Source organism: Orcinus orca, unplaced genomic scaffold (genome assembly GCF_937001465.1).
Source record: "Orcinus orca unplaced genomic scaffold, mOrcOrc1.1 scaffold_110, whole genome shotgun sequence".
Lineage (NCBI taxonomy): Eukaryota > Metazoa > Chordata > Mammalia > Artiodactyla > Delphinidae > Orcinus > Orcinus orca.
The window spans coordinates 686342-710168 of record NW_026043800.1 but is presented as its reverse complement, the minus strand read 5'-3'; positions in this window follow the sequence as shown (position 1 = coordinate 710168).

Here is a 23827-nt window from a genome sequence, read left to right as displayed (position 1 = left end):
GGGGGAGCGTACGTGTGAGGGCGTGGGTTAGTGTTAGCGTACGAGTTAGGATTAAGGGATGGGTGAGGGTCAGGTTTCGGGGAAGGGTTAGGGTTAGGGTTCGGGCTAGGGTTATGGTTACGGGATGGGGACGGTTGAGGGTCCAGGTGAGGTTATGACAACGCTTTAGGGGGAGCGTACGTGTCGGGGCGCGGGTTAGTGTTAGCGTACGGGTTAGGATTAGGGGACGAGTGAATGTCAGGCTTCGGGGAAGTGTTAGGGTTAGGGTTCGGGATAGCATTAGGGTTAGGGTACGGGGACGGTTTAGGGTCCAGGTGAGGGTATGACAACGCTTTAGGGGGAGCGTACGTGTGAGGGCGCAGGTTAGTGTTAGCGTACGGGTTAGGATTAGGGGACGGGTGAGGGTCAGGCTTCGGGGAAGTTTTAGGGTTAGGGTTCGGGCTAGGGTTAGGTTAGGGGCCGGGGACAGTTTAAGGTCCAGGTGAGGGTATAAGCACGCTTTAGGGGGAGCGTACGTGTGAGGGCGTGGGTTAGTGTTAGCGTACGGGTTAGGAATAGGGGATGGATTAGGGTCACGCTTCGGGGAAGGGTTAGGGTTAGGGTTCGGGCTAGGGTTAGGGTTAGGGGATGGGGACGGTTTAGGGTCCAGGTGAGGGTACGACAACGCTTCACGGGGAGCGTACGTGTGAGGGCGCGGGTTAGTGTTAGCGTACGGGTTAGGATTAGGGGACGGGTGAGTGTCAGGCTTCGGGGAAGGGTTAGGGTTACGGTTCGGGCTAGGGTTAGGGTTAGGGGACGGGGACGGTTTAGGGTCCAGGTGAGGGTACGACAACGCTTTAGAGGGAGTGTACGTGTGAGGGCACGGGTTAGTGTTAGCTTACGAGTTAGGATTAAGGGATGGGTGAGGGTCAGGTTTCGGGGAAGTGTTAGGGTTAGGATTCGGGCTAGGGTTAGGGTTAGGGGACGGGGACGGTTTAGGGTCCAGGCGAGGGTACGACAACGCTTCAGGGGGAGCGTACGTGTGAGGGCGTGGGTTAGTGTTAGCGTACGGGTTAGGATTAGGGGACGGGTGAGGGTCAGGCTTCTGGGAAGTGTTAGGGTTAGGGTTCGGGCTAGGGTTAGGGTTAGGGGATGGGGACGGTTTAGGGTCCAGGTGAGGTTATGACAATGCTTTAGGGGGAGCGTACGTGTGAGGGCGTGGGTTAGTGTTAGCGTACGGGTTAGGATTAGGGGACGGGTGAGGGTCAGGCTTCGGGGAAGGTTTAGAGTTAGGGTTCGGGCTAGGGTTAGGTTTAGGGGCCGGGGACGGTTTAAGGTCCAGGTGAGGGTACGACAACGCTTTAGGGGGAGCATATGTGTCAGGGCGTGGGTTAGTGTTAGCGTTCGGGTTAGGATGAGGGGACGGGTGAATGTCAGGCATCGGGGAAGGGATAGGGTTAGGGTTCGGGATAGCGTTAGGGTTAGGGTTCGGGGACGGTTTAGGGTCCAGGTGAGGGTACGACAACGTCTTAAGGGGAGCGTACGTGTGAGGGCGCGGGTTAGTGTTAGCGTACGGGTTAGGATTAGGGGACGGGTGAGTGTCAGGCTTCGGGGAAGGGTTAGGGTTAGGGTTCGGGCTAGGGTTAGGGTTAGGGGATGGGGACGGTTTAGGGTCCAGGTGAGGGTACGACAACGCTTCAGGGGGAGCGTACGTGTGAGGGCGCGGGTTAGTGTTAGCGTACGGGTTAGGATTAGGGGACGGGTGAGGGTCAGGCTTCGGGGAAGGGTTAGGTTTAGGGTTAGGGCTAGGGTTAGGGTTAGGTGATGGGGACGGTTTAGGGTCCAGGTGAGGTACGACAACGCTTTTGGGGGAGCGTACGTGTGAGGGCGTGGCTTAGTGTTAGCGTACGAGTTAGGATTAAGGGATGGGAGAGGGTCAGGTTTCGGGGAAGGGTTAGGGTTAGGGTTCGGGCTAGGGTTAGGGTTAGGGGACGGGGACGGTTTAGGGTCCAGGTGATGGTACGAAAACGCTTCAGGGGGAGAGTACGTGTGAGGGCGTGGGTTAGTGTTAGCGTACGGGTTAGGAATAGGGGATGGGTGAGGGTCAGGCTTCAGGGAAGTGTTAGGGTTAGGGTTCGGGCTAGGGTTAGGGTTAGGGGATGGGGACGGTTTAGGGTCCATGTGAGGGTACGACAACGCTTCAGGGGGAGCGTACGTGTGAGGGCGGGGGTTAGTGTTAGCGTACGGGTTAGGATTAGTGGACGGGTGAGTGTCAGGCTTCGGGGAAGGGTTAGGGTTAGGGTTCGGTCTAGGGTTAGGATTAGGGGACGGGGACGGTTTAGGGTCTAGGTGAGGGTACGACAACGCTTCAGGGGGAGTGTACGTGTGAGGGCGCGGGTTAGTGTTAGCGTACGGGATAGGATTAGGGGACGGGTGAGTGTCAGGCTTCGGGGAAGGGTTAGTGTTAGGGTTCGGGCTAAAGTTAGGGTTAGGGGACGGGGACGGATTAGGGTCCAGGTGAGGGTACGACAACGCTTTAGGGGCAGTGTACGTGTGAGGGCGAGGTGTAGTGTTAGCATACGGGTTAGGATTAGGGGACGGGTGAGGGTCAGGCTTCGGGGAAGGGTTAGTGTTAGGGTTCGGGCTAGAGTTAGGGTTAGGGGATGGGGACGGTTTAGGGTCCAGGTAAGGGTACGACAACTCTTTAGGGGGAGCGTACGTGTGAGGGCGTGGGTTAGTGTTAGCGTACGAGTTAGGAATAGAGGATGGGTGAGGGTCAGGCTTCGGGGAAGTGTTAGGGTTAGGGTTCTGGCTAGGGTTAGGGTTAGGGGACGGGGATGGTTTAGGGTCCAGGTGAGAGTACGACAACGATTCAGGGGGAGCGTACGTGTGAGGGTGCGGGTTAGTGTTAGCATACGGGTTAGGATTAGGGGACGGGTGACAGTCAGGCTTCGGGGAAGGGTTAGGGTTAGGGTTCGGCCTAGTGTTAATGTTAGGGGACGGGGACTGTTTAGGTTCCAGGTGAGTGTACGAAAACGCCTTAAGGGGAGCGTACGTCTGAGGGCGTGGGTTAGTGTTAGCATACGGTTTAGGATAAGGGGACGGGTGAGGGTCAGGCTTTGGGGAAGGTTTAGGGTTAGGGTTCGGGCTAGGGTTAGGGTTAGGGGCCGGGGACGGTTTAAGGTCCAGGTGAGGGTACGACAACGCTTTAGGGGGAGCGTACGTGTCAGGGCGCGGGTTAGTGTTAGTGTACGGGTTCGGATTAGGGGACGGGTGAATGTCAGGCTTCGGGGAAGGGTTAGGTTTAGGGTTTGGGCTAGGGTTAGGGTTAGGGGATGGGGACGGTTTAGGGACCAGGTGAGGTACGACAACGCTTTAGGGGGAGCGTACGTGTGAGGGCGTGGGTTAGTGTTAGCGTACGAGTTAGGAAGAGGGGATGGGTGAGGGTCAGGCTTCAGGGAAGGGTTAGGGTTAGGGTTCGGGCTAGGGTTAGTGTTAGGGGACGGGGACGGTTTAGGGTCCAGGTGAGGGTACGACAACGCTTCAGGGGGAGCGTACGTGTGAGGGCGCGGGTTACTGTTAGTGTACGGGTTAGGATTAGGGGACGGGTGAGGGTCAGGCTTCGGGGAAGTGTTAGGGTTAGGGTTCGGGCTAGGGTTAGGGTTAGGGGACGGGGACGGTTTAGGGTCCAGGTGAGGTTATGACAACGCTTTAGGGGGAGCGTACGTGTGAGGGCGCTGGTGAGTGTTAGCGTATGGGTTAGGATTAGGGGACGGGTGAGGGTCAGGCTTAGGGGAAGTTTTAGGGTTAGGGTTCGGGCTAGGGTTAGGGTTAGGCGCCGGGGACGGTTTAGGGTCCATGTGAGGGTACGACAACGCTTCAGGGGGAGCGTACGTGTGAGGGCGGGGGTTAGTGTTAGCGTACGGGTTAGGATTAGTGGACGGGTGAGTGTCAGGCTTCGGGGAAGGGTTAGGGTTAGGGTTCGGTCTAGGGTTAGGGTTAGGGGACGGGGACGGTTTAGGGTCCAGGTGAGGGTACGACAACGCTTCAGGGGGAGTGTACGTGTGAGGGCGCGGGTTAGTGTTAGCGTACGGGTTAGGATTAGGGGACGGGTGAGGGTCAGGCTTCGGGGAAGTGTTAGGGTTAGGGTTCGGGCTAGGGTTAGGGTTAGGTGACGGGGACGGTTTAGGGTCCAGGTGAGGGTATGACAAAGCTTTAGGGGGAGCGTACGTGTGAGGGCGCGGGTTACTGTTAGCGTACGGGTTAGGATTAGTGGACGGGTGAGGGTCAGGCTTCGGGGAAGGGTTAGGTTTAGGGTTCGGGCTAGGGTTAGGTTTAGGGGATGGGGACGGTTTAGGGTCCAGGTGAGGATACGACAACGCTTCAGGGGGAGCGTACGTGTGAGGGCGCGGGTTAGTGTTAGCGTATGGGTTAGGATTAGGGGACGGGTGAGGGTCAGGCTTCGGGGAAGGGTTAGGTTTAGGGTTCAGGCTAGGGTTAGTGTTAAGGGACGGGGACGGTTTAGGGTCCAGGTGAGGTACGACAACACTTTAGGGGGAGCGTACGTGTGAGGGCGTGGGTTAGTGTTAGCGTACGAGTTAGGATTAAGGGATGGGTGAGGGTCAGGTTTCGGGGAAGGGTTAGGGTTAGGGTTCGGGCTAGGGTTATGGTTACGGGATGGGGACGGTTGAGGGTCCAGGTGAGGTTATGACAACGCTTTAGGGGGAGCGTACGTGTCGGGGCGCGGGTTAGTGTTAGCGTACGGGTTAGGATTAGGGGACGAGTGAATGTCAGGCTTCGGGGAAGTGTTAGGGTTAGGGTTCGGGATAGCATTAGGGTTAGGGTACGGGGACGGTTTAGGGTCCAGGTGAGGGTATGACAACGCTTTAGGGGGAGCGTACGTGTGAGGGCGCAGGTTAGTGTTAGCGTACGGGTTAGGATTAGGGGACGGGTGAGGGTCAGGCTTCGGGGAAGTTTTAGGGTTAGGGTTCGGGCTAGGGTTAGGTTAGGGGCCGGGGACAGTTTAAGGTCCAGGTGAGGGTATAAGCACGCTTTAGGGGGAGCGTACGTGTGAGGGCGTGGGTTAGTGTTAGCGTACGGGTTAGGAATAGGGGATGGATTAGGGTCACGCTTCGGGGAAGGGTTAGGGTTAGGGTTCGGGCTAGGGTTAGGGTTAGGGGATGGGGACGGTTTAGGGTCCAGGTGAGGGTACGACAACGCTTCACGGGGAGCGTACGTGTGAGGGCGCGGGTTAGTGTTAGCGTACGGGTTAGGATTAGGGGACGGGTGAGTGTCAGGCTTCGGGGAAGGGTTAGGGTTACGGTTCGGGCTAGGGTTAGGGTTAGGGGACGGGGACGGTTTAGGGTCCAGGTGAGGGTACGACAACGCTTTAGAGGGAGTGTACGTGTGAGGGCACGGGTTAGTGTTAGCTTACGAGTTAGGATTAAGGGATGGGTGAGGGTCAGGTTTCGGGGAAGTGTTAGGGTTAGGATTCGGGCTAGGGTTAGGGTTAGGGGACGGGGACGGTTTAGGGTCCAGGCGAGGGTACGACAACGCTTCAGGGGGAGCGTACGTGTGAGGGCGTGGGTTAGTGTTAGCGTACGGGTTAGGATTAGGGGACGGGTGAGGGTCAGGCTTCTGGGATGTGTTAGGGTTAGGGTTCGGGCTAGGGTTAGGGTTAGGGGATGGGGACGGTTTAGGGTCCAGGTGAGGTTATGACAATGCTTTAGGGGGAGCGTACGTGTGAGGGCGTGGGTTAGTGTTAGCGTACGGGTTAGGATTAGGGGACGGGTGAGGGTCAGGCTTCGGGGAAGGTTTAGAGTTAGGGTTCGGGCTAGGGTTAGGTTTAGGGGCCGGGGACGGTTTAAGGTCCAGGTGAGGGTACGACAACGCTTTAGGGGGAGCATATGTGTCAGGGCGTGGGTTAGTGTTAGCGTTCGGGTTAGGATGAGGGGACGGGTGAATGTCAGGCATCGGGGAAGGGATAGGGTTAGGGTTCGGGATAGCGTTAGGGTTAGGGTTCGGGGACGGTTTAGGGTCCAGGTGAGGGTACGACAACGTCTTAAGGGGAGCGTACGTGTGAGGGCGCGGGTTAGTGTTAGCGTACGGGTTAGGATTAGGGGACGGGTGAGTGTCAGGCTTCGGGGAAGGGTTAGGGTTAGGGTTCGGGCTAGGGTTAGGGTTAGGGGATGGGGACGGTTTAGGGTCCAGGTGAGGGTACGACAACGCTTCAGGGGGAGCGTACGTGTGAGGGCGCGGGTTAGTGTTAGCGTACGGGTTAGGATTAGGGGACGGGTGAGGGTCAGGCTTCGGGGAAGGGTTAGGTTTAGGGTTCGGGCTAGGGTTAGGGTTAGGGGACGGGGACGGTTTATTGACCAGGTGAGGTACGACAACGCTTTAGGGGGAGCATACCTGTGAGGGCGTGGGTTAGTGTTAGCGTACGAGTTAGGAAGAGGGGATGGGTGAGGGTCAGGCTTCAGGGAAGGGTTAGGGTTAGGGTTCGGGCTAGGGTTAGCGTTAGGGGACGGGGACGGTTTAGGGTCCAGGTGAGGGTAGTACAACGCTTTAGGGGGAGCGTACGAGTGAGGGCGCGGGTTAGTATTAGCGTACGAGTTAGGATTAGGGGACTGGTGAGGGTCAGGCTTCGGGGAAGGGTTAGGGTTAGGGTTCGGGCTAGGGTTAGGGTTAGGGGACGGGGATGGTTTAGGGTCCAGGTTAGGGTACGCAACGCTTTAGGGGGAGCGTAAGTGTGAGGGCGCGGGTTAGTGTTAGCGTACGGGTTAGGATTAGGGGAGGGTTGAGGTTCAGGCTTCGGGGAAGGGTTAGGGTTAGGGTTCGGGCTAGGGTTAGGCTTAGGGGATGGGAACGGTTTAGGGTCCAGGTGAGGGTACGACAACGCTTCAGGGGGAGCGTACGTGTGAGGGCGCGGGTTAGTGTTAGCGTACGGTTTAGGATTAGGTGACAGGTGAGTGTCAGGATTCAGGGAAATGTTATTGTTAGGGTTCGGCCTAGGGTTAGGGTTAGGGGATGGGGACGGTTTAGGTTCCAGGTGAGGGGACGACAACGCTTTAGGGGGAGTGTACGTGTGAGGGCACGGGTTAGTGTTAGTGTACGGGTTAGGATTAGGGGACGGGTGAGGGTCAGGCTTCGGGGAAGGGTTAGGGTTAGGGTTCGGGCTAGGTTTAGGGTTAGAGCACGGGGACGGTTTAGGGACCAGGTGAGGGTACGAAAACGCTTTAGGGGGAGCGTACGTGTGAGGGTGCGGGTCAGTGTTAGCGTACGGGTTAGGATTAGGGGACGGGTGAGGGTCAGGCTTCTGGGAAGGTTCAGGGTTAGGGTTCGGTCTAGGGTTAGGGTTAGGGGATGGGGACGGTTTAGGGTCCAGGTGAGGGTACGACAGCGCTTTAGGGGGATCGTACGTGTGAGGGCGCGGGTTAGTGTTAGCATACGGGCTAGGATTAGGGTACGGGTGCGGGTCAGGCTTCGGGGAAGGGTTAGGGTTAGGGTTAGGGCTAGGGTTAGGGTTAGGGGATGGGGACGGTTTAGGGTCCAGGTTAGGGGACGACAACGCTTTAGGGGGAGCGTACGTGTGAGGGCGCGGGTTAGTGTTAGTGTATGGGTTAGGATTAGGGGACGGTTGAGGGTCAGGCTTCGGGGAAGGGTTAGGGTTAGGGTTCAGGCTAGGGTTAGCGTTAGGGGATGGGGACGGTTTAGGGTCCAGGTGAGGATACGACAACGCTTCAGGCGGAGCGTACGTGTGAGGGCACGGGTTAGTGTTAGCGTATGGGTTACGGTTAGGGTTCGGTCTAGGGTTAGGGTTAGGGGAGGGGAAGGTTTAGGGTCCAGGTGAGGGTACGACAGCGCTTTAGGGGGAGCGTACATGTGAGGGCACGGGTTAGTGTTAGCGTATGGGTTAGGATTAGGGGATGGGTGAGTGTCAGGCTTCGGGGAAGGAACAGGGTTAGGGTTTGGGCTAGGGTTAGGGTTAGGGGACGGAGACGGTTTAGGGTCCCGGTGAAGGTACGACAACGGTTTAAGGGGAGCGTGCGTGTGAGGGCGCGGGTTAGTGTTAGCGTATGTTTTAGGATTAGGGGACGGGTGAGGGTCAGGCTTCGGGGAAGCGTTAGGGTTAGGGTTCGGGCTAGGGTTAGGGTTAGGGGACGGGGACGGTTTAGGGTCCAGGTGAGGGTACGAGAACGCTTTAGGGGGAGCGTATGTGTGAGGGCGCGGGTTAGTGTTAGCGTACGGGTTAGGATTAGGGGAGGGGTGAGGCTCAGGCTTCAGGGAAGGGTTAGGGTTAGGGTTCGGGCTAGGGATAGGCTTAGGGGATGGGAACGGTTTAGGGTCCAGGTGACGGTACGACAACGCTTCAGGGGGAGCGTACGTGTGAGGGCGCGGTTTAGTGTTAGCGTACGGTTTAGGATTAGGGGACAGGTGAGTGTCAGGCTTCAGGGAAAGGTTATGGTTAGTGTTCGGCCTAGGGTTAGGGTTAGGGGATGGGGACGGTTTAGGTTCCAGGTGAGGGGACGACAACGCTTTAGGGGGAGGTAACGTGTGAGGGCACGGGTTAGTGTTAGTGTACGGGTTAGGATTAGGGGACGGGTGTGGGTCAGGCTTCGGGGAAGGGTTAGGGTTAGGGTTCAGGCTAGGGTTAGGGTTAGGGGATGGGGACGGTTTAGGGTCCAGGTGAGGGTACGACAACGCTTCAGGGGGAGCGTACGTGTGAGGGCGTGGGTTAGTGTTAGCGTACGGGTTAGGATTAGGGGACAGGTGAGGGTCAGGCTTCGGGGAAGGGTTACGGTTAGGGTTCGGGATAGCGTTAGGGTTAGGGTTCGGGGACGGTTTAGGGTCCAGGTGAGGGTACGACAACGCTTCAGGGGGAGCGTACGTGTGAGGGCGTGGGTTAGTGTTAGCGTACGAGTTAGGAATAGAGGATGGGTGAGGGTCAGGTTTCGGGGAAGGGTTAGGGTTAGGGTTAGGGTTCGAGCTAGGGTTAGGGTTAGGGGACGGGGACGGTTTAGGGTCCAGGTGAGGGTACGACAACGCTTCAAGGGGAGCGTACGTGTGAGGGCGTGGGTTAGTGTTAGCGTACGGGTTAGGATTAGGGGACGGGTGAGGGTCAGGCTTCGGGGAAGGGTTAGGGTTAGGGTTCGGGCTAAGGTTAGGGTTAGGGGACGGGGACGGTTTAGGGTCCAGGTGAAGGTACGACAATCCTTTAGGGGCAGCGTACGTGTGAGGGCGCGGTTTAGTGTTAGCGTACGGGTTAGGATTAGGGTTAGGGTTAGGGTTAGGTTTAGGGTTAGGGTTAGGGTTAGGGGATGGGGACGGTTTAGGGTCCAGGTTAGGTTATGACAATGCTTTAGGGGGAGCGTACGTGTGAGGGCGCGGGTTAGTGTTAGCGTACGGGTTAGGATTAGGGGACGGGTGAGGGTCAGGCTTCGGGGAAGGGTTAGGGTTAGGGTTCGGGCTAGGGTTAGGGTTAGGGGATGGGGACGGTTTAGGGTCCAGGTGAGGGTACGACAACGCTTCAGGGGGAGCGTACGTGTGAGGGCGCGGGTTAGTGTTAGCGTACGGGTTAGGATTAGGGGACGGGTGAGGGTCAGGCTTCGGGGAAGGGTTAGGTTTAGGGTTCGGGCTAGGGTTAGGGTTAGGGGACGGGGACGGTTTAGGGACCAGGTGAGGTACGACAACGCTTTAGGGGGAGCGTACGTGTGAGGGCGTGGGTTAGTGTTAGCGTACGAGTTAGGAAGAGGGGATGGGTGAGGGTCAGGCTTCAGGGAAGGGTTAGGGTTAGGGTTCGGGCTAGGGTTAGTGTTAGGGGACGGGGACGGTTTAGGGTCCAGGTGAGGGTACGACAATGCTTCAGGGGGAGCGTACGTGTGAGGGCGCTGGTTAGTGTTAGCGTACGGGTTAGGATTAGGGGACGGGTGAGGGTCAGGCTTCGGGGAAGTTTTAGGGTTAGTGTTCGGGCTAGGGTTAGGATTAGGGGACGGGGACAGTTTAGGGTCCAGGTGAGGGGACGACAACGCTTTAGCGGGAGCATACGTGTGAGGGCGCGGGTTAGTGTTAGTGTATGGGTTAGGATTAGTGGACGGGTGAGGGTCAGGCTTCGGGGAAGGGTTAGGGTTAGGGTTCAGGCTAGGGTTAGCGTTAGGGGATGGGGACGGTTTAGGGTCCATGTGAGGGTACGACAACGCTTCAGGGGGAGCGTACGTGTGAGGGCGTGGGTTAGTGTTAGTGTACGACTTAGGAATAGGGGATAGGTGAGGTTCAGGCTTCGGGGAAGTATTAGGGTTAGGGTTCGGGCTATCGTTAGGGTTAGGGGACGGGGACAGTTTAGGGTCCAGGTGAGAGTACGACAACACTTCAGGGGGAGCGTAGGTGTGAGGGTGCGTGTAAGTGTTAGCGTACGGGTTAGGATTAGGGGACGGGTGAGGGTCAGCCTTCTGGGAAGGTTTAGGGTTAGGGTTCGGTATAGCATTAGGGTTAGGGTTCGGGGACGGTTTAGGGTCCAGGTGAGGATACGACAACGCTTCAGGGGGAGCGTACGTGTGAGGGCGTGGGTTACTGTTAGCGTACGAGTTAGGAATAGAGGATGGCTGAGGGTCAGGTTTCGGGGAAGGGTTAGGGTTAGGGTTCGGGCTAGGGTTAGGCTTAGGGGACGGGGACGGTTTAGGGTCCAGGTGAGGGTACGACAACGCTTCAAAGGGAGCGTACGTGTGAGGGCATGGGTTAGTGTTAGCGTACGGTTTAGGATTAGGGGACGGGTGAGTGTCAGGCTTCGGGGAAGTGTTAGGGTTAGGGTTCGGGCTAAGGTTAGGGTTAGGGGACGGGGACGGTTTAGGGTCCAGGTGAAAGTACGACAACGCTTTACGGGCAGCGTACGTGTGAGGGCGCGGTTTAGTGTTAGCGTACGGGTTAGGATTAGGGGACGGGTGAGGGTCAGGCTTCGGGGAAGTGTTAGGGTTAGGGTTCGGTCTAGGGTTAGGGTTTGGGGACTGGGACGGTTTTGGGTCCAGGTGAGGGTACGATAACACTTCAGGGGGAGCATACGTGTGAGGGCACGGGTAGTGTTAGCGTACGGGTTAGGATTAGGGGACGGGTGAGGGTCAGGCTTCGGGGAAGGGTTAGGGTTAGGGATCGGGCTAGGGGTAGGTTTAGGGGACGGGGACGGTTTAGGGTCCAGGTGAGGTTATGACAACGCTTTAGGGGGAGCATACGTGTGAGGTCGCGGGTTAATGTTAGCGTACGGGTTAGGATTAGGGGACGGGTGAGGGTCAGGCTTCGGGGAAGGTTTAGGGTTAGGGTTCGGGCTAGGGTTAGGGTTAGGGGCTGGGGACGGTTTAAGGTCCAGGTGAGGGTACGACAACGCTTTAGGGGGAGCGTACGTGTCAGGGCACGGCGTAGTGTTATTGTACGTGTTAGGATTAGGGGACGGGTGAATGTCAGGCTTCGGGGAAGGGTTAGGGTTAGGGTTCGGTATATCGTTAGGGTTAGAGGACGGGGATGGTGTAGGTTCCAGGTGAGGATACGACAACACTTCAGGGGGAGCGTACGTGTGAGCGCGCGGGTTAGTGTTAGTGTACGGGTTAGGATTAGGGGAAGGGTGAGGTCAGGCTTCGGGGAAGGTTTAGGGTTAGGGTTCGGGCTAGGGTTAGGGTTAGGGGACGGGGAAGGTTTAAGGTCCAGGTGAGGGTACGACAACTCTTTAGGGGGAGCGTACATGTCAGGGCGTGGGTTAGTGTTAGAGTACGTGTTAGGATTAGGGGACGGGTGAATGTCAGGCTTCGGGGAAAGGTTAGGGTTAGGGTTCGGGCTAGGATTAGGGTTAGGGGACGGGGACGGTTTAGGGTCCAGGTGAGGCTACGACAACGCCTTAAGGGGAGCGTACGGTGAGGGCGCGGGTTAGTGTTAGCGTACGGGTTAGGATTAGGGGACGGGTGAGGGTCAGGCTTCGGGGAAGTGTTAGGGTTAGGGTTTGGGCTAGGGTGTGATTTAGGGTACGGGGACGGTTTAGGTTCTAGCTGAGGGTACGACAACACTTTAGGGGGAGCGTACGTGTGAGGGTGCGGGTTAGTGTTAGTGTACAGGTTAGGATTAGGGGACGGGTGAGGTTCAGGCTTCGGGGAAGTGTTAGGTTTAGGGTTCGGCCTAGGGTTAGGGTTAGAGGACGGGGACGGTTTAGGGTCCAGGTGAGGGTACGACAAGGCTTCAGGGGGTTCGTATGTGTGAGGGCGCGGGTTAGTGTTCGCGTACGGGTTATGATTAGGGGACGGATGAGGGTCTGGTTTCGGGGAAGGGTTAGGGTTAGGTTTCGGGCTAGGGTTAGAGTTAGGGGACGGAGACTGTTTAGGGTCCAGGTGAGGGTACGACAACGCTTCAGGGGGAGCGTACGTGTGAGGACGTGGGTTAGTGTTAGCGTACGGGTTAGGATTAGGGGATGGGTGAGGGTCAGGCTTCGGGGAAGGGTTAGGGTTAGGGTTCGGGATAGCGTTAGGGTTAGGGTACGGGGACGGTTTAGGGTCCAAGTGAGGGTACGACAACGCTTTGGGGGAGCGTACGTGTCAGGGCATGGGTTAGTGTTAGCGTACGGGCTAGGATTAGGGGTCGGGTGAGGGTCAGGCTTCGGGGAATGGTTAGGGTTAGGGTTCGGGGTAGTGTTAATGTTAGGGGACGGGGACGGTTTAGGGTCAAGGTGAGGGTACGACAACGCTTTAGGGGCAGCGTACGTGTGAGGGCGCGGTTTAGTGTTAGCGTACGGGTTAGGATTAGGAAACGGGTGAGGGTCAGGCTTCGGGGAAGTGTTAGGGTTAGGTTTCGGGCTAGGGTTAGGGTTAGGGGACGGGGACGGTTTAGGGTCCAGGTGAGGGTACGACAACGCTTCAGGGGGAGAGTACGTGTGAGGGCACGGGTTAGTGTTAGCGTACGGGTTAGGATTAGGGGACGGGTGAGAGGCAGGTTTCGGGGAAGGGTTAAGGTTAGGGTTCGGGCTAGGGTTAGGGTTAGGGGACGGGGATGGTGTAGGTTCCAGGTGAGGATACGACCACACTTCAGGGGGAGCGTACGTGTGTGGGCATGGGTTAGTGTTAGCGTACGGGTTAGGATTTGGGGACGGGTTAAGGTCAGGCTTCGGGGAAGGGTTAGGGTTAGGGTTCGGGCTAGGGTTAGGGTTAGAGGACGGGGAAGCTTTAAGGTCCAGGTGAGGGTACGACAACTCTTTAGGGGGAGCGTACGTGTCAGGGCGCGGGTTAGTGTTAGAGTACGTGTTAGGATTAGGGGACGGTTAAATGTCAGGCTTCGGGGAAAGGTTAGGGTTAGGGTTCGGGCTAGGGTTAGGGTTAGGGGATGGGGACGGTTTAGGGTCCAGGTGAGGGTACGACAACGCCTTAAGGGGAGCGTACGGTGAGGGCGCGGGTTAGTGTTAGCGTACGGGTTAGGATTAGGGGACGGGTGAGGGTCAGGCTTTGGGGAAGTGTTAGGGTTAGATTTTGGGCTAGGGTAAGGGTTAGGGGACGGGGACGGTTTAGGGTCTAGCTGAGGGTATGACAACGCTTTAGGGGGAGCGTACGTGTGAGGGCGCAGGTTAGTGTTAGTGTACGGGTTAGGATTAGGGGACGGGGGAGGGTCAGGCTTCGTAGAAGGGTTAGGGTTAGGGTTCGGGCTAGGGTTAGGGTTAGGGGACGGGGACGGTTTAGGGTCCAGGTGAGGTACAACAACGCTTTAGGGGGATTGTACGTGTGAGGGCGCGGGTTACTGTTAGCGTACGGGTTAGGATTAGGGGACGGGTGAGGGTCAGGCTTCGGGGAGGGGTTAGGGTTAGGTTTCGGGCTAGGGTTAGGGTTCGGGGACCGGGACGGTTTAGGGTCCAGGTGAGAGTAAGACAACGCTTTAGGGGGAGCGTACGTGTGACGGCGCGGGTTAGTGTTAGCGTACGGATTAGGATTAGGTGACGGGTGAGGGTCAGGCTTCAGGGAAGGGTTAGGGTTAGGGTTCGGGCTAGGGTTAGGGTTAGGTGACCGGGATGTTTAGGGTCCAGGTGAGGGTACGACAACACTTCAGGGGGAGCGTATGTGTGAGGGCCCGGGTTAGTGTTAGCGTACGGGTTAGGATTAGGGGATGGGTGAGGGTCAGGCTTCGGGGAAGGGTTAGGGTTAGGGTTCGGGCTAGGGTTAGGGTTAGGGGACGGGGACGGTTTAGGGTCCTGGTGAGGGTACGACAACGCTTCAGGGGGAGCGTACGTGTGAGGGCGTGTGTTAGTGTTAGTGTACGAGTTAGGAATAGGGGATGGGTGAGGTTCAGGCTTCGGGGAAGTATTAGTGTTAGGGTTCGGGCTAGCCTTAGGGTTAGGGGAAGGGGACGGTTTAGGGTCCAGGTGAGAGTACGACAACGCTTCAGGGGGAGCGTACGTGTGAGGGTGCGTGTTAGTGTTAGCGTACGGGTTAGGATTAGGGGACGGGTGAGGGTCAGGCTTCGGGGAACAGTTAGGGTTAGGGTTCGGGCTACTGTTAATGTTAGGGGACGAGGACGGTTTAGGGTCCAGGTGAGGGTACGTCAACGCTTTAAGGGGAGCGTACGTGTGAGGGCGCGGGTTAGTGTTAGCGTACGGGTTAGATTAGGGGACGGGTGAAGGTCAGGCTTCGGGGAAGGGTTAGGGTTAGGGTTCGGGCTAGGGTTAGGGTTAGGGGACGGGGACGGTTTAGGGTCCAGGTGAGGGTACGACAACGCTTCAGGGGGAGCGTACGTGTGAGGGCGCGGGTTAGTGTTAGCGTACGGGTTAGGATTAGGGGAAGGGTGAGGGTCAGGCTTCGGGGAAGTGTTAGGGTTAGGGTTCGGGCTAGGGTTAGGGTTAGGGGCCGGGGACAGTTTAAGGTCCAGGTGAGGGTACGACAACGCTTCAGGGGGAGCGTACGTGTCAGGGCGTGGGTTAGTGGTATCGTACGGGTTAGGATTAGGGGACAGGTGAATGTCAGGCTTCGGGGAAGGGTTAGGGTTAGGGTTCGGGATAACGTTAGGGTTAGGGTACGGGGACGGTTTAGGGTCCAGCTGAGGGTACGACAACCCTTCAGTGGGAGGGTACGTGTGAGGGCATGGGTTCGAGTAAGCGTACGAGTTAGGAATAGGGGATGGGTGAGGGTCAGGCTTCGGGGAAGTGTTAGGGTTAGGGTTCGGGCTAGGGTTAGGGTTAGGGGCTGGGGACGGTTTAGGGTCCAGGTGAGGGTACGACAACGCTTCAGGGGAAGCGTACGTGTGAGGGCGCGGGTTAGTGTTAGCGTACGATTTAGGATTAGGGGACGGGTGAGGATCAGGCTTCGGGGAAGGGTTAGGTTTAGGGTTCGGGCTAGGGTTAGGGTTAGGGGACGGGGACGGTTTAGGGTCCAGGTGAGGTACGACAACGCTTTACGGGGAGCGTACGTGTGAGGGCGCAGGTTAGTGTTAGCGTACGAGTTAGGATTAAGGGATGGGTGAGGGTCAGGTTTCGGGGAAGGGTTTGGTTAGGGTTCGGGCTAGGGTTAGGGTTAGGGGACGTGGACGGTTTAGGGTCCAGGTCAGGGTACGACAACGTTTCAGGAGGAGAGTACATGTGAGGGCGTGGGTTAGTGTTAGCGTACGGGTTAGGAATAGGGGATGGGTGAGGGTCAGGCTTCAGGGAAGTGTTAGGTTTAGTGTTCGGGCTAGGGTTAGGGTTAGGGGACGGGGACGGTTTAGGGTCCAGCTGAGGGTACGACAACGCTTCAGGGGGAGCGTACATGTGAGGGCGTGGGTTAGTGTTAGCGTACGGGTTAGGATTAGGGGACGGGTGAGGGTCAGGCTTCGGGGAAGGTTTAGGGTTAGGGTTCGGGCTAGGGTTAGGTTTAGGGGACGGGGACGGTTTAGGGTCCAGGTGAGGTTATGACAACGCTTTAGGGGGAGCGTACGTGTGAGGGCAAGGGTTAGTGTTTGCGTACGGGTTAGGATTAGGGGACGGGTGAGGGTCAGGCTTCGGGGAAGGGTTAGGGTTAGGGTTCGTGCTAGGGTTAGGGTTAGGGGACGGGGACGGTTTAGGGTCCACGTGAGGGTTCGAAAACGCCTTAAGGGGAGCGTACGTGTGAGGGCGCAGGTTAGTGTTAGCGTACGGGTTAGATTTAGGGGACGGGTGAGGGTCAGGCTTCGGGGAAGGGTTAGGGTTAGGGTTCGGGCTAAGGTTAGGTTTAGGGGACGGGGACGGTTTAAGGTCCTGGTGTGGGTACGACAACGCTTTAGGGGGAGCGTACGTGTCAGGGCGCGGGTTAGTGTTAGCGTACGGCTTACGATTAAGGGATGGGTGAGTGTCAGGTTTCGGGGAAGTGTTAGGGTTAGGGTTCGGGCTAGGGTTAGGGTTAGGGGACGGGGACGGTTTAGGGTCCAGGCGAGGGTACGACAACGCTTCAGCGGGAGCGTACGTGTGAGGGCGTGGGTTAGTGTTAGCGTACGGGTTAGGATTAGGGGCCGGGTGAGGGTCAGGCTTCGGGGAAGTGTTAGGGTTAGGGTTCGGGCTAGGGTTAGGGTTAGGGAATGGGTACGGTTTAGGGTCCAGGTGAGGTTATGACAACGCTTTAGGGGGAGCGTACGTGTGAGGGCGGGGGTTAGTGTTAGAGTACAGGTTAGGATTAGGGGACGGGTGAGGGTCAGGCTTCTGGGAAGATTTAGGGTTAGGGTTCGGGCTAGGATTAGGGTTAGGGGCCGGGGACGGTTTAAGGTCCAGGTGAGGGTACGACAACGCTTCAGGGGGAGCGTACTTGTGAGGGTGCGGGTTAGTGTTAGCGTACGGATTAGGATTAGTGGACGGGTGAGGGTCAGGCTTCGGGGAAGGGTTAGGGTTAGGGTTCGGGCTAGTGTTAATGTTAGGGGACGGGGACGGTTTAGGGTCCAGGTGAGGGTACGACAACTCCTTAAGGGGAGCGTACGTGTGAGGGCGCGGGTTAGTGTTAGCATACGGGTTAGGATTAGGGGACGGGTGAGTGTCAGGCTTCGGGGAAGGGTTAGGGTTACGTTTCAGGCTAGGGTTAGGGTTAGGGGACGGGGACGGTTTAGGGTCCAGGTGAGGGTACGACAACGCTTTAGGGGGAGCATACGTGTCAGGGCGCGGGTTAGTGTTAGCGTACGGGTTAGGATTAGGGGACGGGTGATGGTCAGGCTTCGGGGAAGGGTTAGGGTTAGGGTTCGGGCTAGGGTTAGGGTTAGGGGACGGGGAAGGATTAGGTTCCAAGTGAGTGTACGACAACGCTTTATGGGGAGCATACGTGTGAGGTCGCGGGTTAGTGTTAGCGTACGGGTTAGGATTAGGGGTCGGGTGAGGGTCAGGCTTCGGGGAAGGGTTAGGGTTAGGGTTCGGGCTAGTGTTAATGTTAGGGCACGGGGACGGTTTAGGGTCATGGTGAGGGTACGACAACGCTTTAGGGGCAGCGTACGTGTGAGGGCGCGGTTTAGTGTTAGCGTACGCGTTAGGATTAGGGGACGGGTGAGGGTCAGGCTTCGGGGAAGTGTTAGGGTTAGGTTTCGGGCTAGGGTAAGGGTTAGGGGACGGGGACGGTTTAGGGTCCAGGTGAGGGTACGACCACGCTTTAGGGGGAGCGTACGTGTCAGGGCACGGGTTAGTGTTAGCGTACGGGTTAGGATTAGGGGACGGGTGAGTGTCAGGCTTCGGGGAAGTTTTAGGGTTAAGGTTCAGGCTAGGGTTAGGGTTAGGGGACGGGGACGGTTTAGGGTCCAGGTGAGGGTACAACAACGCTTTAGGGGGAGCGTACGTGTGAGGGCGGGGGTTAGTGTTAGAGTACAGGTTAGGATTAGGGGACGGGTGAGGGTCAGGCTTCTGGGAAGATTTAGGGTTAGGGTTCGGGCTAGGATTAGGGTTAGGGGCCGGGGACGGTTTAAGGTCCAGGTGAGGGTACGACAACGCTTCAGGGGGAGCGTACTTGTGAGGGTGCGGGTTAGTGTTAGCGTACGGGTTAGGATTAGTGGACGGGTGAGGGTCAGGCTTCGGGGAAGGGTTAGGGTTAGGGTTCGGGCTAGTGTTAATGTTAGGGGACGGGGACGGTTTAGGGTCCAGGTGAGGGTACGACAACTCCTTAAGGGGAGCGTACGTGTGAGGGCGCGGGTTAGTGTTAGCATACGGGTTAGGATTAGGGGACGGGTGAGTGTCAGGCTTCGGGGAAGGGTTAGGGTTACGTTTCAGGCTAGGGTTAGGGTTAGGGGACGGGGACGGTTTAGGGTCCAGGTGAGGGTACGACAACGCTTTAGGGGGAGCATACGTGTCAGGGCGCGGGTTAGTGTTAGCGTACGGGTTAGGATTAGGGGACGGGTGATGGTCAGGCTTCGGGGAAGGGTTAGGGTTAGGGTTCGGGCTAGGGTTAGGGTTAGGGGACGGGGAAGGATTAGGTTCCAAGTGAGTGTACGACAACGCTTTATGGGGAGCATACGTGTGAGGTCGCGGGTTAGTGTTAGCGTACGGATTAGGATTAGGGGTCGGGTGAGGGTCAGGCTTCGGGGAAGGGTTAGGGTTAGGGTTCGGGCTAGTGTTAATGTTAGGGCACGGGGACGGTTTAGGGTCATGGTGAGGGTACGACAACGCTTTAGGGGCAGCGTACGTGTGAGGGCGCGGTTTAGTGTTAGCGTACGCGTTAGGATTAGGGGACGGGTGAGGGTCAGGCTTCGGGGAAGTGTTAGGGTTAGGTTTCGGGCTAGGGTAAGGGTTAGGGGACGGGGACGGTTTAGGGTCCAGGTGAGGGTACGACCACGCTTTAGGGGGAGCGTACGTGTCAGGGCACGGGTTAGTGTTAGCGTACGGGTTAGGATTAGGGGACGGGTGAGAGGCAGGTTTCGGGGAAGGGTTAAGGTTAGGGTTCGGGCTAGGGTTAGGGTTAGGGGACGGGGATGGTGTAGGTTGTAGGTGAGGATACGACAACACTTCAGGGGGAGCGTACGTGTGAGGGCATGGGTTAGTGTTAGCGTACGGGTTAGGATTTGGGGACGGGTTAAGGTCAGGCTTCGGGGAAGGGTTAGGGTTAGGGTTCGGGCTAGGGTTAGGGTTAGAGGACGGGGAAGGTTTAACGTCCAGGTGAGGGTCAGACAACTCTTTAGGGGGAGCGTACGTGTCAGGGCGCGGGTTAGTGTTAGAGTACGTGTTAGGATTAGGGGACGGGTAAATGTCAGGCTTCGGGGAAAGGTTAGGGTTAGGGTTTGGGCTAGGGTTACGGTTAGGGGACGGGGACGGTTTAGGGTCTAGCTGAGGGTATGACAACGCTTTAGGGGGAGCGTACGTGTGAGGGCGCAGGTTAGTGTTAGCGTACGGGTTAGGATTAGGGGACGGGGGAGGGTCAGGCTTCGTAGAAGTGTTAGGGTTAGGGTTCGGGCTAGGGTTAGGGTTAGGGGACGGGGACGGTTTAGGGTCCAGGTGAGGTACAACAACGCTTTAGGGGGAGCGTACGTGTGAGGGCGCGGGTTAATGTTAGCGTACGGGTTAGGATTAGGGGACGGGTGAGAGTCAGGCTTCGGGGAAGGGTTAGGGTTAGGGTTCGTGTTAGTGTTGATGTTAGGGGACGGGGACGGTTTAGGGTCCAAGTGATGGTACGACAACACTTTAGGGGGAGCGTAGGTGTGAGGGCGTGGGTTAGTGTTAGCGTACGGTTAGGATTAGGGGATGGGTGAGGGTCAGGCTTCGGGGAGGGGTTAGGGTTAGGTTTCGGGCTAGGGTTAGGGTTCGGGGACCGGGACGGTTTAGGGTCCAGGTGAGAGTAAGACAACGCTTTAGGGGGAGCGTACGTGTGACGGCGCGGGTTAGTGTTAGCGTACGGATTAGGATTAGGGGAAGGGTGAGGGTCAGGCTTCGGGGAAGGGTTAGGGTTAGGGTTCGGGCTAGGGTTAGGGTTAGGTGACCGGGATGTTTACGGTCCAGGTGAGGGTACGACAACACTTCAGGGGGAGCGTATGTGTGAGGGCACGGGTTAGTGTTAGCGTACGGGTTAGGATTAGGGGAAGGGCGAGGGTCAGGCTTCGGGAAGGGTTAGGGTTAGGGTTCGGACTAGGGTTAGGTTTAGGGGACGGGGACGGTTTAGGGTCCAGGTGAGGGTACGACAACGCTTCAGGGGGATCGTACGTTTGAGGGCGCGGGTTAATGTGCGCGTACGGTTTAGGATTAGGGGACGGATGAGGGTCTGGCTTCGGGGAAGGGTTAGGGTTAGGTTTCGGGCTAAGGTTAGAGTTAGGGGACGGAGACTGTTTAGGGTCCAGGTGAGGGTACGACAACGCTTCAGGGGGAGCGTACGTGTGAGGGCGTGTGTTAGTGTTAGCGTACGGGTTAGGATTAGGGGATGGGTGAGGGTCAGGATTCGGGGAAGGGTTAGGGTTAGGGTTCGGGCTAGGGTTAGGGTTAGGGAACGGGGACGATTGAGGGTCCTGGTGAGGGTACGACAACGCTTCAGGGGGAACGTACGTGTGAGGGCGTGTGTTAGTGTTAGTGTACGAGTTAGGAATAGGGGATGGGTGAGGTTCAGGCTTCGGGGAAGAATTAGTGTTAGGGTTCGGGCTAGCGTTAGGGTTAGGGGACGGGGACGGTTTAGGGTCCAGGTGAGAGTACGACAACGCTTCAGCGGGAGCGTACGTGTGAGGGTGCGTGTTAGTCTTAGCGTACGGGTTAGGATTAGGGGACGGGTGAGGGTCAGGCTTCCGGGAAGAGTTAGGGTTAGGGTTCGGGCTACTGTTACTGTTAGCGGACGAGGACGGTTTAGGGTCCAGGTGAGGGTACGACAACGCCTTAAGGGGAGCGTACGTGTGAGGGCGCGGGTTAGTGTTAGCGTACGGGTTAGGATTAGGGGACGGGTGAGGGTCAGGCTTCGGGGAAGGGTTAGGGTTAGGGTTCGGGCTAGGGTTAGGGTTAGGGGATGGGGACGGTTTAGGGTCCAGGTCAGGGTACGACAACGCTTCAGGGGGAGAGTACGTGTGAGGGCGTGGGTTAGTGTTAGCGTACGGGTTAGGAATAGGGGATGGGTGAGGGTCAGGCTTCAGGGAAGTGTTAGGGTTAGGGTTCGGGCTAGGGTTAGGGTTAGGGGACACGGACGGTTTAGGGTCCAGGTGAGGGTACAACAACGCTTCAGGGGGAGTGTACGTGTGAGTGCGGGGGTTAGTGTTAGCGTACGGGTTAGGATTAGGGGACGGGTGAGGGTCAGGCTTCGGGGAAGGGTTACGGTTAGGGTTCGGGCTAGGGTTAGGGTTAGGGGACGGGGACGGTTTAGGGTCCAGGTGAGGGTACGACAACGCTTCCGGGGGAGCGTTCGTGTGAGGGCGCGGGTTAGTGTTAGCGTACGAGTTAGGATTAAGAGATGGGTGAGTGTCAGGTTTCGGGGAAGGGTTAGGGTTAGGGTTCGGGCTAGGGTTAGGGTTAGGGGACGGGGACGGTTTAGGGTCCAGGTGAGGGCACGACAACGCTTCAGGGGGAGCGTACGTGTGAGGGCCTGGGTTAGTGTTAGCGTACGAGTTAGGAATAGGGGATGGGTGATGGTCAGGCTTCAGGGAAGGGTTAGGGTTAGTGTTCGGGCTAGGGTTAGGGTTAGGGGACGGGGACGGTTTAGGGTCCAGCTGAGGGTACGACAACGCTTCAGGGGGAGCGTACATGTGAGGGCGTGGGTTAGTGTTAGCGTACGGGTTAGGATTAGGGGACGGGTGAGGGTCAGGCTTCGGGGAAGTGTTAGGGTTAGGGTTCGGGCTAGGGTTAGGGTTAGGGGACGGGGACGGTTTAGGGTCCAGGTGAGGTTATGACAACGCTTTAGGGGGAGCGTACGTGTGAGGGCACGGGTTAGTGTTTGCGTACGGGTTAGGATTAGGGGACGGGTGAGGGTCAGGCTTCGGGGAAGGGTTAGGGTTAGGGTTCGGGCTAGGGTTAGGGTTAGGTGACGGAGACGGTTTTGGGTCCAGGTGAGGGTATGACAACGCTTCAGGGGGAGCGTACGTGTGAGGTCGTGGGTTAGTGTTAGCGTACGGGTTAGGATTAGGGGATGTGTGAGGGTCAGGCTTCAGGGAAGGGTTAGGTTTAGGGTTCGGGCTAGGGTTAGGGTTAGGGGACAGGGACGGTTTAGGGTCCAGTTGAGTGTATGACAACGCTTCAGGGAGAGGGTACGTGTGAGGGCGCGTGTTAGTGTTAGCGTACGGGTTAGGATTAGGGGACGGGTGAGGGTCAGGCTTCGGGGAACGGTTAGGGTTAGGGTTCGGACTAGGGTTAGGGTTAGGGTTAGGGGACGGGGACGGTTTTGTGTCAAGGTGAGGGGACGACAATGCTTCAGGTGGAGCGTACGTATGAGGGCGCAGGATAGTGTTAGCGTACGGGTTAGATTTAGGGGACGGGTGAGGGTCAGGCTTCGGGGAAGGGTTAGGGTTAGGGTTCGGGCTAAGGTTAGGTTTAGGGGATGGGGACGGTTTAAGGTCTTGGTGTGGGTACGACAACGCTTTAGGGGGAGCGTACGTGTCAGGGCGCGGGTTAGTGATAGCGTACGGCTTAGGATTAAGGGATGGGTGAGGGTCAGGTTTCGGGGAAGGGTTAGGGTTAGTGTTCGGGCTAGGGTTAGGGTTAGGGGACGGGGACGGTTTAGGGTCCAGGCGAGGGTACTATAACGCTTCAGCGGGAGCGTACGTGTGAGGGCGTGGGTTAGTGTTAGCGTACGGGTTAGGATTAGGGGACGGGTGAGTGTCAGGCTTCGGGGAAGTGTTAGGGTTAGTGTTCGGGCTAGGGTTAGGGTTAGGGAATGGGGACGGTTTAGGGTCCAGGTGAGGTTATGACAACGCTTTAGGGGGAGCGTACGTGTGAGGGCGCGGGTTAGTGTTAGCGTACGGGTTAGGATTAGGGGACGGGTGAGTGTCAGGCTTCGGGGAAGGTTTAGGGTTACGGTTCAGGCTAGGGTTAGGGTTAGGGGACGGGGACGGTTTAGGGTCCAGGTGAGGGTACGACAACGCTTTAGGGGGAGCATACGTGTCAGGGCGCGGGTTATTGTTAGCGTACGGGTTAGGATTAGGGGACGGGTGAGGGTCAGGCTTCGGGGAAGGGTTAGGGTTAGGGTTCGGGCTAGGGTTAGGGTTAGGGGACGGGGAAGGATTAGGGTCCAAGTGAGTGTACGACAACGCTTTATGGGGAGCATACGTGTGAGGTCGCGGGTTAGTGTTAGCGTACGGGTTAGGATTAGGGGTCGGGTGAGGGTCAGGCTTCGGGGAAGGGTTCGGGTTAGGGTTCGGGCTAGTGTTAATGTTAGGGGACGGGGATGGTTTAGGGTCAAGGTGAGGGTACGACAATGCTTTAGGGGCAGCGTACGTGTGAGGGCGCGGTTTAGTGTTAGCGTACGGGTCAGGATTAGGGGACGGGTGATTGTCAGGCTTCGGGGAAGTGTTAGGGTTAGGTTTCGGGCTAGGGTTAGGGTTAGGGGACGGGTACGGTTTAGAGTCCAGGTGAGGGTACGACCACGCTTTAGGGGGAGCGTACGTGTCAGGGCACGGGTTAGTGTTAGCGTACGGGTTAGGATTAGGGGACGGGTGAGAGTCAGGTTTCGGGGAAGGGTTAAGGTTAGGGTTCGGGCTAGGGTTAGGGTTAGGGGACCGGGATGGTGTAGGTTCCAGGTGAGGATACGACAACACTTCAGGGGGAGCGTACGTGTGAGGGCATGGGTTAGTGTTAGCGTACGGGTTAGGATTTGAGGACGGGTTGAGGTCAGGCTTCGGGGAAGGGTTAGGGTTAGTGTTCGGGCTAGGGTTCGGGTTAGGGGACGGGGACGGTTTAGGGTCCAGGTGAGGGTACGACAACGCTTTAGGGGGAGTGTACGTGTGAGGGCGCGGGATAGTGTTAGCGTACGCGTTA